The sequence below is a fragment of the Arachis ipaensis genome, chromosome B01 (genome assembly GCF_000816755.2).
Source record: "Arachis ipaensis cultivar K30076 chromosome B01, Araip1.1, whole genome shotgun sequence".
Lineage (NCBI taxonomy): Eukaryota > Viridiplantae > Streptophyta > Magnoliopsida > Fabales > Fabaceae > Arachis > Arachis ipaensis.
This window is the reverse complement of record NC_029785.2, coordinates 49,332,923-49,345,571: the sequence shown is the minus strand read 5'-3', so window position 1 is coordinate 49,345,571 and position 12,649 is coordinate 49,332,923.

Below are 12,649 nucleotides of genomic sequence, written 5' to 3'. Positions count from 1 at the left end.
AAAGGCTCAAAGTGGCTAACAACGGTGACATAAAAGGGTAGGCTTATTTGGGATAAGTGAGCTAAAATCAAACAATGGCCTCAATCATATGCAAGCATATAAATACACTAAATAATGGACATATAGAATGGAACAAAGCAAAGATTGCAATCATAGGGAAGAAAACACACAAGAATAAAATATTTATGGTTAAATAATGTAACCATGTAATTGGGCTCAAAATCTTACGAGTTGTGTGTTCTTAGCTTTTTAAACTATGTTCCAAATACAACTTCAAACAAATTTAACAAAAAATTTTTCAATTTAAATTAGTGAAATACTATAAAAATTTCTTGAAAAAGAAAATATTACTTCAACCAAGTAGTAACTAAATGCATAAAATCAAACAAACATGCAATCAAATATGCAAATGCAACAATGAACAAACAAAGAAAATAAAATATTGGTGTTGAGATAGAAGAGTAACTAACCCATGGAGATTGGTATCGACCTCCCCACACTTAAAGATTGCACCGTCCTCGGTGCATGCTAAGATGTGTAAGTGGAAGGGTTGCTTCAACTAATGCTTTTCTCTAAAGATTGTGCTTATGGACTTGTTTGTCTCCCCATTTAGAAGCTTTCCCTTTCTCTTTCTCGGTGGCCAGCCTGAAAGTAGAGGAAAAAAAAAGTAACCCAGAAACAAAGATGGAAACAAAAAAAATATGGGTGTTTAATGCCAAATAATAAGGGTCTCAATTACATGGTAGCTACAACATGAAAGTGAGAAAACAATAGAAGCACATGGCAAATCAAGAGTGCAAAAATTGTAACCAAGGGGAAGAGACAGTAGATAATGAAAGACAATATAAATTCATGTCGATGCAAAAGGAATACAGGTATCATAAAAGATTGGCATTGACAGATAATTAATATCATCCAACAGTGTGAAACAAGTCAATAAGCACCAAAATAATACCAGAAAAGATACAACAGTTGAAAAAGAAAATTTAACACCAATGGAAAAATAATAAATTTAGAAAATAAAATAAAAATAAAAATATGCACAAAATTAAAAGGCAATGGATGAAAGAATGTAAATGTAATGAGGAAAGAAAAATGAGAAGGAAGAAGAAAGAAATAAGAAGGGGGAGGGAAAAATTAGGATTGGGGAAGAAAAGATAAGTTAGTTGGTGCTGATCTGGATAAGTTGTGCGGCGCAGGCGACGCGGACGCGTGGGGCACGCGTTCGCGTGGTTGGCGCTATTTTCAAGTGACGCGGATGCGTGGGTCACACGTTCGCGTGAAATGAATTGTGCTACTGGCGCGAGAGCAGCCTCGCGTTCGCATAACTTTCTGTTTTGTTCGCATATTGCCAATTTTTTTGGGTGACGCGTGCGCGTGGGTGACGTGCACGCGTGAATGGTCTCTATTTGAATATTGACGCAGACTCATGGGGCACGCGTTCGTGTGGGAGGGCTTGTGCTTCTAGCACGAGTTCAGCCAGCTCCATCATAACTTACTGCCAAACACCTCTTTACGTCAATTTTGCAGGGTCATGCGTTCGTGTGGGTGACGCGGACGCGTGAGGCACGTTTGTGCCTAAGGCACGCCTCTAGCCATGCTTTCGTGTGGCTTTCTGTTCAACTTTCTTTTCTTCATAACGCACATGTGACGCGGACGCGTCAGCGACGCTGCCGCGTCGCGTGTTTGTGTTTTTTTTAATTATGCAAAATGCAGAATGCAGTATGTAAATGCTAATGCAAACATTATGAACGACACTAATAAAATTAAAATAAAATAAACTAAGAATAAAAAGGAAAGAATATACCATGGTGGGTTGTCTCCCACCTAGCACTTTTAGTACCCTAAACTTCGACCAATGCTTGGACTTCCAATAAGCTTTATCAATACTAGGTAGATTCTTCAAGCTTTGATGGAGTTCTTCACAAACTTTGAGCTCCCAAAGTCGATCCTCATATATTCCCGGATCCCAAATCTTGTTTCTACACCCGTCTTTAAGTGGATCATGATGATTCTATTCAGGTGACAAGCAATCTGAATTCTCACTAAGGCATCCAAACAGCTTCCTAGACCCATTCAGTTGGACTTTACACCAACCTTTGCATTTAAACTTTGAGCTTTCCACCATATTGAATCTTGCATGACGATTCCTACCACTAACCATCTCCCGCTTGCTCTTATAGCCACAAAGAGCTCTAAGCTGACCATTTGTCTCAAGCAAAGCATATTCAAGTGAGCTAATTAAGGTTAGAGATGAGAGATTTACCCACTTGAATGAAGGGATGGATGGTGATGGCTTTGGGGGAGAGGTCTCCAATAACTTTGGCAAGGTGATTTCCAGCTCAATTCCCTTGTGCTCTTCTTTGACAATTTCCACCTCTTTGATGAGAATTAGATTTTGCTCCCACTTTAATTAACCTCTAACTATGAAGGTAAGTTAAGTGGATGAATCAATTTGCTTCCTCAGGTCCTAGTCAATTCCTAAGAAAAGACTAGAGTTATTGGAATTCAAATCAATCAGCAAAGATTTCCAATTTTCAATCAACAGCTGAGTTTGATAACTCAAGTGTTACCAATTACTTAACCAAAGCAAAGGGGGAAGCAAAAATACCTCAAATTGCATTAATTAAGAAAATCATAACATGAATGGTTCATAAGCCAAATTGAAAAGATAAATGACAATTAAAGTAATAGAATAAATAAAAGTAAAAAATAAATTAAATAAATATTGAACCTGTGATTGAAGAAATAACCATAAACTGAAAGGAATCCTAACTCTAAAAATCTAAATCCTAAATCCTAAATCCTAAGAGAGAGGAGAGAGCCTCTCTTTCTGAAAATTACATCTAAAAACCTAAAATTGTGTATGAATGTTGTATGAATTGTTCAGATGCATTTCCCCACTTTATAGCCTCTAATCTGTGTTTTCTGGGCCGAGAACTGGGTCAGAAACAGCCTAGAATTCGCTGGTTGCGAATTAAAACACGCTGATTTTCGTCACTGCGACGCGTCTGCGTGGAGCACGCGTTCGTGTCGCCTAGATGTACGGCCACTATGGCAAATTATATATCAAATCGAAGCCTCCAGACGTTAGCTTTCTAACGCAACTGGAACCACATCATTTGGACCTCTATAGCTCAAGTTATGATCGATTTAGTGCAAGAGGGTGAGGCTGACAGCTTTGCAATTTCTTCAACTTCTTGTATTCCTTCCATTTTTGCATGCTTCCTTTCCATCCTCTAAGCCATTCCTGCCATGTAATCCCTGAAATCACTTAACGCATATATCAAGGCATCTAATGGTAATAAGAGATGATTAATATTAGCAAATATAAGGCCAAAGAAGCATGTTTTCAATCATAGCATAAAATCAGGAAGGAAAAAGTAAAACCATGCAAATAGTATGAACAAGTGGGTAAAGAATTGATATAAACCACTCAATTGAGCACAAGATAAACCATAAAATAGTGGTTTATCAATAAACCCATATTTTATGATATAATTTGTGCTCAAATTGAGTGTTCCTATCAATTCTTCACCCACTTATTCATGTAAATTGCATGGTTTTACTTTTCCTTCCTTATTTTATGATATATGTGAAAAACATGTTTCCTATGCTTTAAAATATTAATTTTAATTATCCTTTATTACCATTCAATGCCGTGATTTGTGTGTTAAGTGTTTCAGATCTCATAGGGCAAGAATGGCTCAAAGGACAAAAAGGAAACATACAAAAATGAAAGGAAAGCACAAAAATGGAGTTTTGAAGAAAAGGCAGCGACGCGAATGCATGGATGATGCGAACGCGTGCCTAGCGCGAAAATGCAGCGACGCGAACGCACGGATTACACGGACGCGTGCCTTGAGCAGAACGCAAATGACGCGTACGCGTGACCGACGCGTACGCGTGACCGACGCGTACGTGTGACAAGGAAAACTCCCAAATGACGCGAACGCGTGACCCACGCGGACGCGTGATAGACGTCACGTACAAGAATCTGGAGAAAATGCCCCCGGCAATTTTTGTACCCTTTTTCGGCCCAAATCCAAGCCAGAAACACAGAATATAAGCCAGAGAATAGAGGAATAAAAAAGAGAGATGTATGACAAATTAGTAATACATAATTTTAGGATTAGATGTAGTTTTAGAGAGAGAGGTTCTCTCCTCTCTCTTAGAATTTAGGATTAGGATTTCTCTTATTTTAGGATTACTTCTACAATCACAGGTTCAATATTCCTTTAATTTATTTTCTACTTTTATTTATTCCAATGCTTTTACTTGTTAATGTTCCTAATTTGGCTTATGAACCATTCATGTTATGATTTTCTTAATTAATATAATTTGAGGTATTTCACATTTGATTTTGCTTTAATTTATTTATGAATGACTTCAATTCAATTTAGATTTATTTTCTCCTTTTGGCTTTGGTTAAGTAATTAGCAACACCTGAGTTATCAAACTCAGCTGTTGACTGAAATTGGAATTCTTTGCTGATTGATTTGTACTCCAATAACTCTAGTCTTTTCATATGAGTTGACTGAGATCTGAGGATCAAATCAATTTGTTCACTTAACTTTCCTTTGTTTAGCAAGGATTAATTAAAGTGGGAGCAGAATCCAATTCTTATCACATCTGATAAGGATAACTAGGATAGGACTTCAATTTCTCATACTTTGCCAAGAGATTTTATTAATTATTAATTTATTTATTTTTCCCGCCATTTAAATTACTTGTTCCTTAATTCAAAAATCCAAACTAAAAATGCACAATTTCCATAACCAATAATAAATCATACTGTCCTGCAACTCCTTGAGAGACGACCCGAGGTTTAAATACTTCGGTTATTTATTTTTATTGGGTTTTATTACTTGTGACAACCAAAACTTTTGTATGAAAGGATTATTGCTTTGTTTAGAAACTATACTTGAAATGAGAATTTATTGTAAATTCTAAACCATCAATTAATTCAGTTCGTCAACGGCCGGCGGTGACGAGGTGTTCGCCGGACAGTGGCGGTTATGGGTGGTTGGTGGTTGAGGAGCTCAAAGGTTGGAAATGGAGGGATAAGAAGAGGGAGAGACGTTGGGTGGAGGGAGAAGGGGTGCGCAACTGCGCTAGGGCTCTCGTGTCCCTGGGGTAAGTGAAATTTTGAATCCACGCGCGCGTGGATGGGAGAATAAGGAAGTGGCGCGGGAGCGTCATATGCGCCTGCGCATGGATGGGAGATATGGGAATGGGCGCGGACGCGTACGATGCGCGTCCACGCGGGTGAGCTAGGCCAAGGGCACAAAAGTGGCCCAGAGTTGGCATAACTCTCAGGTCTTTGGCCTGGTTGATGCAAAAACGCATCGACGCGCGCACGCACTGTGCGCTTGCGCGTGGTTCAGTTGAATGATGATGGGACGCGGAGGCGCCAAGTGCGCCAACGCGTGGGTAGGAAAACGCAAAAGGACACGGACGCGTCATGCACGCATCCACGTGAGTTGAGACGCAGAGTTGGCCCAAAAGTGGCACAACTCTCTGGTCTTTGGCCCAGAAACTCAAATGCATAGCCGACGCGCGCGCACTCAGTGCGCTTGCTCGTGGCTCTTCATCTCTAATTTTTTTTCAAAAGCACCAAGAAGAGCTCATAATCCTCCCAATCTCCTCTAGGACTCTAAAACCAACTAAAATGCAAAACCAACCATTTTTGGATTTTTAGGAATTTTTAAACAAATCGAGGAAACTTGCAATCCAAGAAAAAACTCAAATTCAAAGAATCATCCCTAATTAAGGCATAGAATTTATAAACACCTTAGCAAGCAAAGCAGAATATACTAAGAAGTAAAGAAAATATATACAATGGAATCCAATTCATTCATTCATTATATCTATAAGAGAATGAAAAGAGTTTACCATGGTGGGGTGTCTCCCACCAAGCACTTTTGGTTTAAGTCCTTAAGTTGGACATTTGGAAGGTTCCTTGTCAAGGTGGTTTATGCCGGTATTCATCCTTGAACCTCCAAGAGTGCTTGTCTTTCAATTGGTTGTCAGAAGTTCCAACCATTTTCACCAAGCTTTGGTGAGGTTCTTTCCAAGATATGGGCTCCCAAAATTGGTTTTTATGGTGTGATCCAGGATCCCATATCTTATCTTCGCACCCATCTTCTAGTTGATCGCCTTGATTCTGTCCGGGTGACAAGAAAGCTGAATTCTCGTGAAAGCACCAAACTGCCCTCCTAAACCCATTTAATTGAGCACGACACTAATCCATGCTCTTCAATTTTGAGCTTCCAACCATAATGAGTCTAGATTTACAACGCCAACCACTAAACATCCTCCTCTTTCGCTTAATTCCATAAAGCACCCTAAGTTGGCCATCCGTCTCAAGCAAACCATACTCAAGTGGGATAATAAAGCTAAGAGTTAGAAGTTTTACCCACTCAAATGAAAGATTGGATGATAACCTAGGTGGAAGAGTTCCTAATGATCTTGACAAAGCACGATCCACTCCCGTCCATCCTCTTCTAGAGGTTCCCACCACTTGGCAAGGTTCTTCAAGCTTTATCTCTCACCAAGCTTCCTCAAGTTCACCTTCTTCTCCACTAATTTCTTCTATCCCTTCCCCATCACTCTCATCATAGATAGGAGGTCTAGTGAAGTATACCTCGTCATCAATTCTAAGCATATTGGGGAAGGACTCTTCAAGCTCGAAAGGGTCATATGTTGATGCAGAATCATCATATATAGGGGGGCTTGTTGCTTGGGACACTTCTTCCAATTCTTCATTCACAATATGCCTTGGAGGTTGCACGTCCTCCTCAACATTGCTTTCTAATTCACTGGAAGAAAGCTCAACAAGATTATCAAGGGGATTGATCAATGTGGACAAAAAATCACTAATGATGGAATCCACTTCTTGATCAATTTCCTCCGACTCTCTATCCACTTCCTCAACATCACTCTCCTCTTTAACATCTATTCTAAACTTCGTGGAAGAGGACTCTTCAACTTGAGATTCCTTTATGTGATCAACATATCCTAAACATCCAACCACCACTTCTTTTTGTTCACTAATTTCTACCTCATCCTCTTGTTGTACTTCTTATTTTAACTCCTCCTCTTCACCATGGAGCTTCAAGTTCACTCCATCGCCAAGCTCTTTGATTGCTTCTCCACATTCAACAATGGGAGCGCCTTGATCGCATAGGCTTAGGCGAGATGAGACCATGTTACCAATGGCTTCTACCATGATAGCCATTTTTGCTCTTAACTCCGCAAACTTCTTTTCATCCTCCTCTTGTCGCCTTAAGACATGAGATTCAAGATCTCTCAATTCCAACATGGGGGCTTCATCGGAAGGTGATGGTGGAAGAGAAGGTTTATTGTTTGAGGGAAGGTTGTTATAATTGGAAGGTGGTTCATACTGGTGAAATCCTTGAGGTGGTGTGTGTGGACTTTGTGGTCCATGGGAGTATTGGTATTGGAAAGGTGATGGTTCTAGATGCGGTTTATATGGTGGTTGGTATGGTGGGTATGGGTTGGGGTCATATAGAGGTAAATGGTGGTAGAAGGCTTGTGAGTAAAGTGATTCAAAATTATGTTGCGGAGGTGGTTCATAGGCATATAGTGGTGGTTGTTGACAATCACAATAAGGGTCATCACATACATTAGATTGGTATGCATTAGGATTAGGATTATACCCATAAGAATCCGAAGGTTGTTGTTGCCAAGATGGTTGATTAATTCCTTGAGGCTTCTCCCATCTTTGATTGTTCCGTCCTTGATACACATCCTCATTGTAACTCCATTTCCTACAACATAATTTGAACCAAACTCATAACCACAAGGATGAGAATTCATAGTGTCAAGAGAAAAAAAAAACAAATACTAATAAGAAGCAAAAAGAGCAAAATCCTACAACTAGCAAAAACTAACAAACAAGCCAAAAATCAAGCTATTCACAATATATACAATAGCCAATAACATAGCACCATTGCTATCCCCGGCAACAGCGCCATTTTGATGTGTGAACTTTTATTGATATAGAATTTCTTCACTTGAATGAATTCTCGTTGCAAGTATAGTTCTACACCAACAAAGAATCCTCACATGCAAAAATTTTGGTTGTCACAAAGAACAAACCCCAAATAAGAATTAACCAAAGTATATAGACTCCGGGTCGTCTCACGAGGATTGTAATGAAGTGGTCAATTATTGGCTATGAGAATGAAAGGGGGTTTGATTGATAAGAGGGCAAGAAATTATATGAGCAAGAATTTAAATGACAAGACGCATAAATCAAGCAAGTAATTTAAGGAAGCATGATAAAGGACTCTTGGCTAAGACTTAGGTAATTGAGATCACTATCCTTGTCAACAATTCAAATATTGATAATTATGAGGAACCGAGCTCATTAGGTCTACTCACTAAAGCCTTAAGTACGTAATGTCTACTCCTAGGCTTGGAGTACGTCAAATGGCTTGATCAACATCAATCCATAAGTCCCAACCTGGCTACCAATTAACTTAGTAGTAGGCTAGAGTCAATGGTTATCAAATTGATCTCCAAGGGTTCTAGAATTACCAATTCAATGAAGCCCAAAGACTCAAGATCACTCAATCCCCTTAGCCTAGGCCAAGGGTCAAGAGAACTACTCAAAAACTATAGGAAGCATTATATCAAATACCTAATGTGCAATAAAAGTAAACATCACAAAATACTAAAATTAAGGAGACCCATAACTATCATAAGCGAGAAATCAATAATAGCAAGCAAGATCAACATAAAAGAAACATAAAAACATGAAATCGCATAAAAAGGAAATTAAATCTAACAATGTTCATCAACATACAAGAGAGCAAAATGAGAAATTAACATTACAACTAAGGAAATCAAGATGTAGAATTGAGAAATTGTAAAAGAAACAAGATGAAATCAAGTAATTGATTCAAGATCCAAGACAATTTAACCTAATCCTAACCTAATTATAGAGAGAAGATGGAGCTTCTCTCTCTAGAAAACTAACTAAAGGCTCATGTTGACTAAATAATTGCTCCCCTTTTGCTTGGACTTCAATTCTGCATGAAATACACTCAGAAACAAGTTGGATTTGGACCTGGGCAGCTCAGAAATCGCCCCCAGCGTTTTGCCTTTAAGTGGGTCATGTGAGAGTATCAGCGCGAACGCGCCATGTGCGCATGCGCGTCGATTGGCTGTTTCTTCATCCGCGCATACGCGTCATGTACGTGTGCGCGTCTCTATGCAAAACCACTTTTGCGCGTGCGCGCATTGTACGCGTGCGCGCCCATCGATGTATTCCCAATTCTTGTTTCCTCATGCATTCTCCACTTTGTATGCTTTTCTCCTCATTTCTTCCATCCAATACTTGCCTTATGAACCTGAAATCACTCAACAAACACATCAAGGCATCGGATGGAATTAAAGTGAATTAAAATCACCAATTTAAGGGCCTAAAAAGCATGTTTTTACACTTAAGCACAATTCAAGGGAGAATTACAAAACCATGCTATTTCATTGAATAAATGTGGGAAAAGGTGATAAAATTCCCTAAAATAAGCACAAGATAAACCACGAAATTGGGGTTTATCAATCGACCCTGACTCGCTCAGGTATTACTTGGACGACCTAATGCACTTGCTGGTACAACAGTACGAAGGTGTGGGGATTCGTGCTACCAAGTTTTTGGCGCCGTTGCCGGGAATTGTTGAGTTTGGACAAACTAACGGATTGTCTTGCTCCCTAGATCAGGTAATATTTATTTTATTTGAGTATTTTATTTTTATTTTCTTCCTCTTCTGTTCTTCGAAAAAATTATTAAAAACTTTTTCAAAAATATTTTTCTTTTCTTTGTTTGGTCTTTGATTTTGTTTGAGTCTTTGAGTCTTGTTCATTGTGTGTCTTATTGAGTCCTTTATTTTTTATTTTCTTCTTCTTCAAATTTTTCGAATAAAAAATTTAAGCTTTTTAAAAATTTTTATTTCTCTTTTTTAATCTTTGTTCTTAGTTTGAGTCTTTTATTTTGTTCTTAGTTAAATTTTTGTGTTCTTTGAGTCCTTCTTTGAAAAAAATTTCAAAAATAGTTTCTTTGTTTAATTCTTGTGTCAATTCTTTTAGTTTGGTGTCTTCTTGTTTATTTTCTTAAATTTTTGAGAATTGTGTTTTGGTTTTCTAAAAATTTTAAGTTTAGTGTTCTTTTTATGTTCTTTATGTTCTTGTTAGTCTTCAAAGTGTTCTTGCATCTTTTTTGTATTTTGATCTTAAAATTTTTAAGTTTGGTGTTCCTTTATGTTTCCCTCCAAATTTTCGAAAATAAGGAGCATTAGATCTAAAAATTTTAAGTCTTGTGTCTTTTACTTGTTTTTCTCTTTCATCATTAAATTCAAAAATAAAAAATATCTTTTCTATCTTATCTTTTAAGTAATTTTCGAAAATTTGCATTAAAAATTCAGATTTCAATTTCAAATTTTTATCTTATCTTATCTTAGTTTTCAAAATTTCAAAAATCAAATCTTTTCAAAATTAAAAATCTCATCTTTTTCAAAAATCTTATCTTTTTCAATTTTCAAATTTTAAGAAATCAAATTTCAAATTTCAAAATTAAAAATCTTATCTTTTTCAAAATTTCAATTTTCAAAATTAAATCTTTTTCAAAATCAAATTTTAAAATCTTATTTTTTAAAATCTTTTTCAAATCTTTTTAATTTCATATCTTATCTTTTTCTAATTTCAATTTTCAATTTCAAATCTTTCCTTATCTTATCTCTCATCTTATTTTAAATTCAAATCTTTTCTTATCTTCTATCTTATTTTAAAATTCAAATATTTTCTTAATTAATATCTAATCTTCTTTCTCCTCTTTTTCAAAACTTCCTAACTAACTCTCATCTCTTTCTTAATTTTCGAAAACTCTCTCCTTATTCTCTCTCCTTTTTTTCAAAACTACCTAACTAACTCTCATCTCTTCTTAATTTTTGAAAATTCCCTCCTATTTCTCTCTTCTCTTTTTTGAAAATACAATAATTAATTTTCAATTCCTTTTAAATTAATTAACTTAATTTTCGAAAATAATTATTAAATAAAATAAAAATATAAATATTTTAATTCTTATTTACTTTTTCTATTTATACTTCTTCTCATCTCTACTCATATCATTCAACTTCTATCCCTCTCTCATCTTCCATCTTCACTTTTATTTCTCTCTTATTTCTTCACATCTCACTTTAAGGAGGAGCTTCTTGCCTATTGGTACAAAAAGCTTTCTTCTTTTCTTTCTTTTCTTCTTTTCTTGTTTATGACCAGGAATAGGGATAAAGAACCCCTCTTGACTCCTAATCCTGAACCTGAGAAGACTCTAAGGAGACGTTTACAGCAAGCTAAAGCACAGCACTTCGGAAGAGACCTTTCAGAAAGTTTTGAACAAGAAAAGGAAGACATGGCCGAACCTCAAGAGGAGCCTAGAAAGGTTCTTGATGACTTCACCATGCCTACCTCTGACTTCTATGGCAGAAGTACGTATATCTGTACCTGCCATTGGAGCTAACAATTTTGAACTAAAGCCTCAGTTAAACTCTTTTCTGCAGCAGAACTGCAAGTTCCATGGACTTCCAAAGGAAGATACACACCAGTTTTTAGCTGAGTTCTTATAGATCTGTGATACTGTAAAGATTAATGGAGTTAATCCTGAAATCTACAAGCTGATGCTCTTTCCCTTGGCAAAAGCTGGTTAATGCTTTTCTGGATAAATTCTTTCCTCCTCAAAGGATGAGCAAAATTAGAGTGAAAGTTCAAACCTTCAGACAAAGAGAAGGTGAATCCCTCTATGAAACTTGGGAAAGATACAAGTAACTGATTAGAAGATGTCCTCCTGACATGCTCTCAGAATGGTCCATCATAAGCGTGTTTTATGATGGCTTGTCTGAGATATCCAAAATTTCATTGGATAGCTCTGTAAGTGGATCACTCCACTTGAAAAAAACACCTGCAGAAGCAAGAGAACTCATTGAGATAGTTGCTAACAACCAGTTCATGTACACTTCTGAAAGAAATCCTGTTAACCATGGAATCTCTCAGAAGAAAGGAGTTCATGAAGTTGAAACTCTGAATGCCATATTGGCTCAGAATAAGATCTTGACTCAGCAAGTCAATATGATCTTCCAGCATCTGATTGGAATGCAAACTGCAGCTGGCAGTTGGTGCACGAAATTGTGATGTCCAGGCTCAAACAATCCCCGGCAACGTGAGCAACTTGGTGCTCTGATCTCAATACATAATTGTCACAACTTCGATACAACTAACCAGCAAGTGCACTGGGTCGTCCAAGTAATACCTTACGTGAGTAAGGGTCGAATCCCACGGAGATTGTTGGTATGAAGCAAGCTATGGTCACCTTGCAAATCTCAGTTAGGCAGATATAAATTGATAATGGTGTTTTCGAATAATAAATAATAGAATAGGGATAGAGATACTTATGTAAATCATTGGTAGGAATTTCAGATAAGCGAACGGAGATGCTTTTCGTTCCTCTGAACCTCTGCTTTCCTGCTATCTTCATCCAATCAGTCTTACTCCTTTCCATGGCTGGCTTTATGCAAGGGCATCACCGTTGTCAGTGGCTACATCCCCTCCTCTCAGTGAATAATATGCTCAC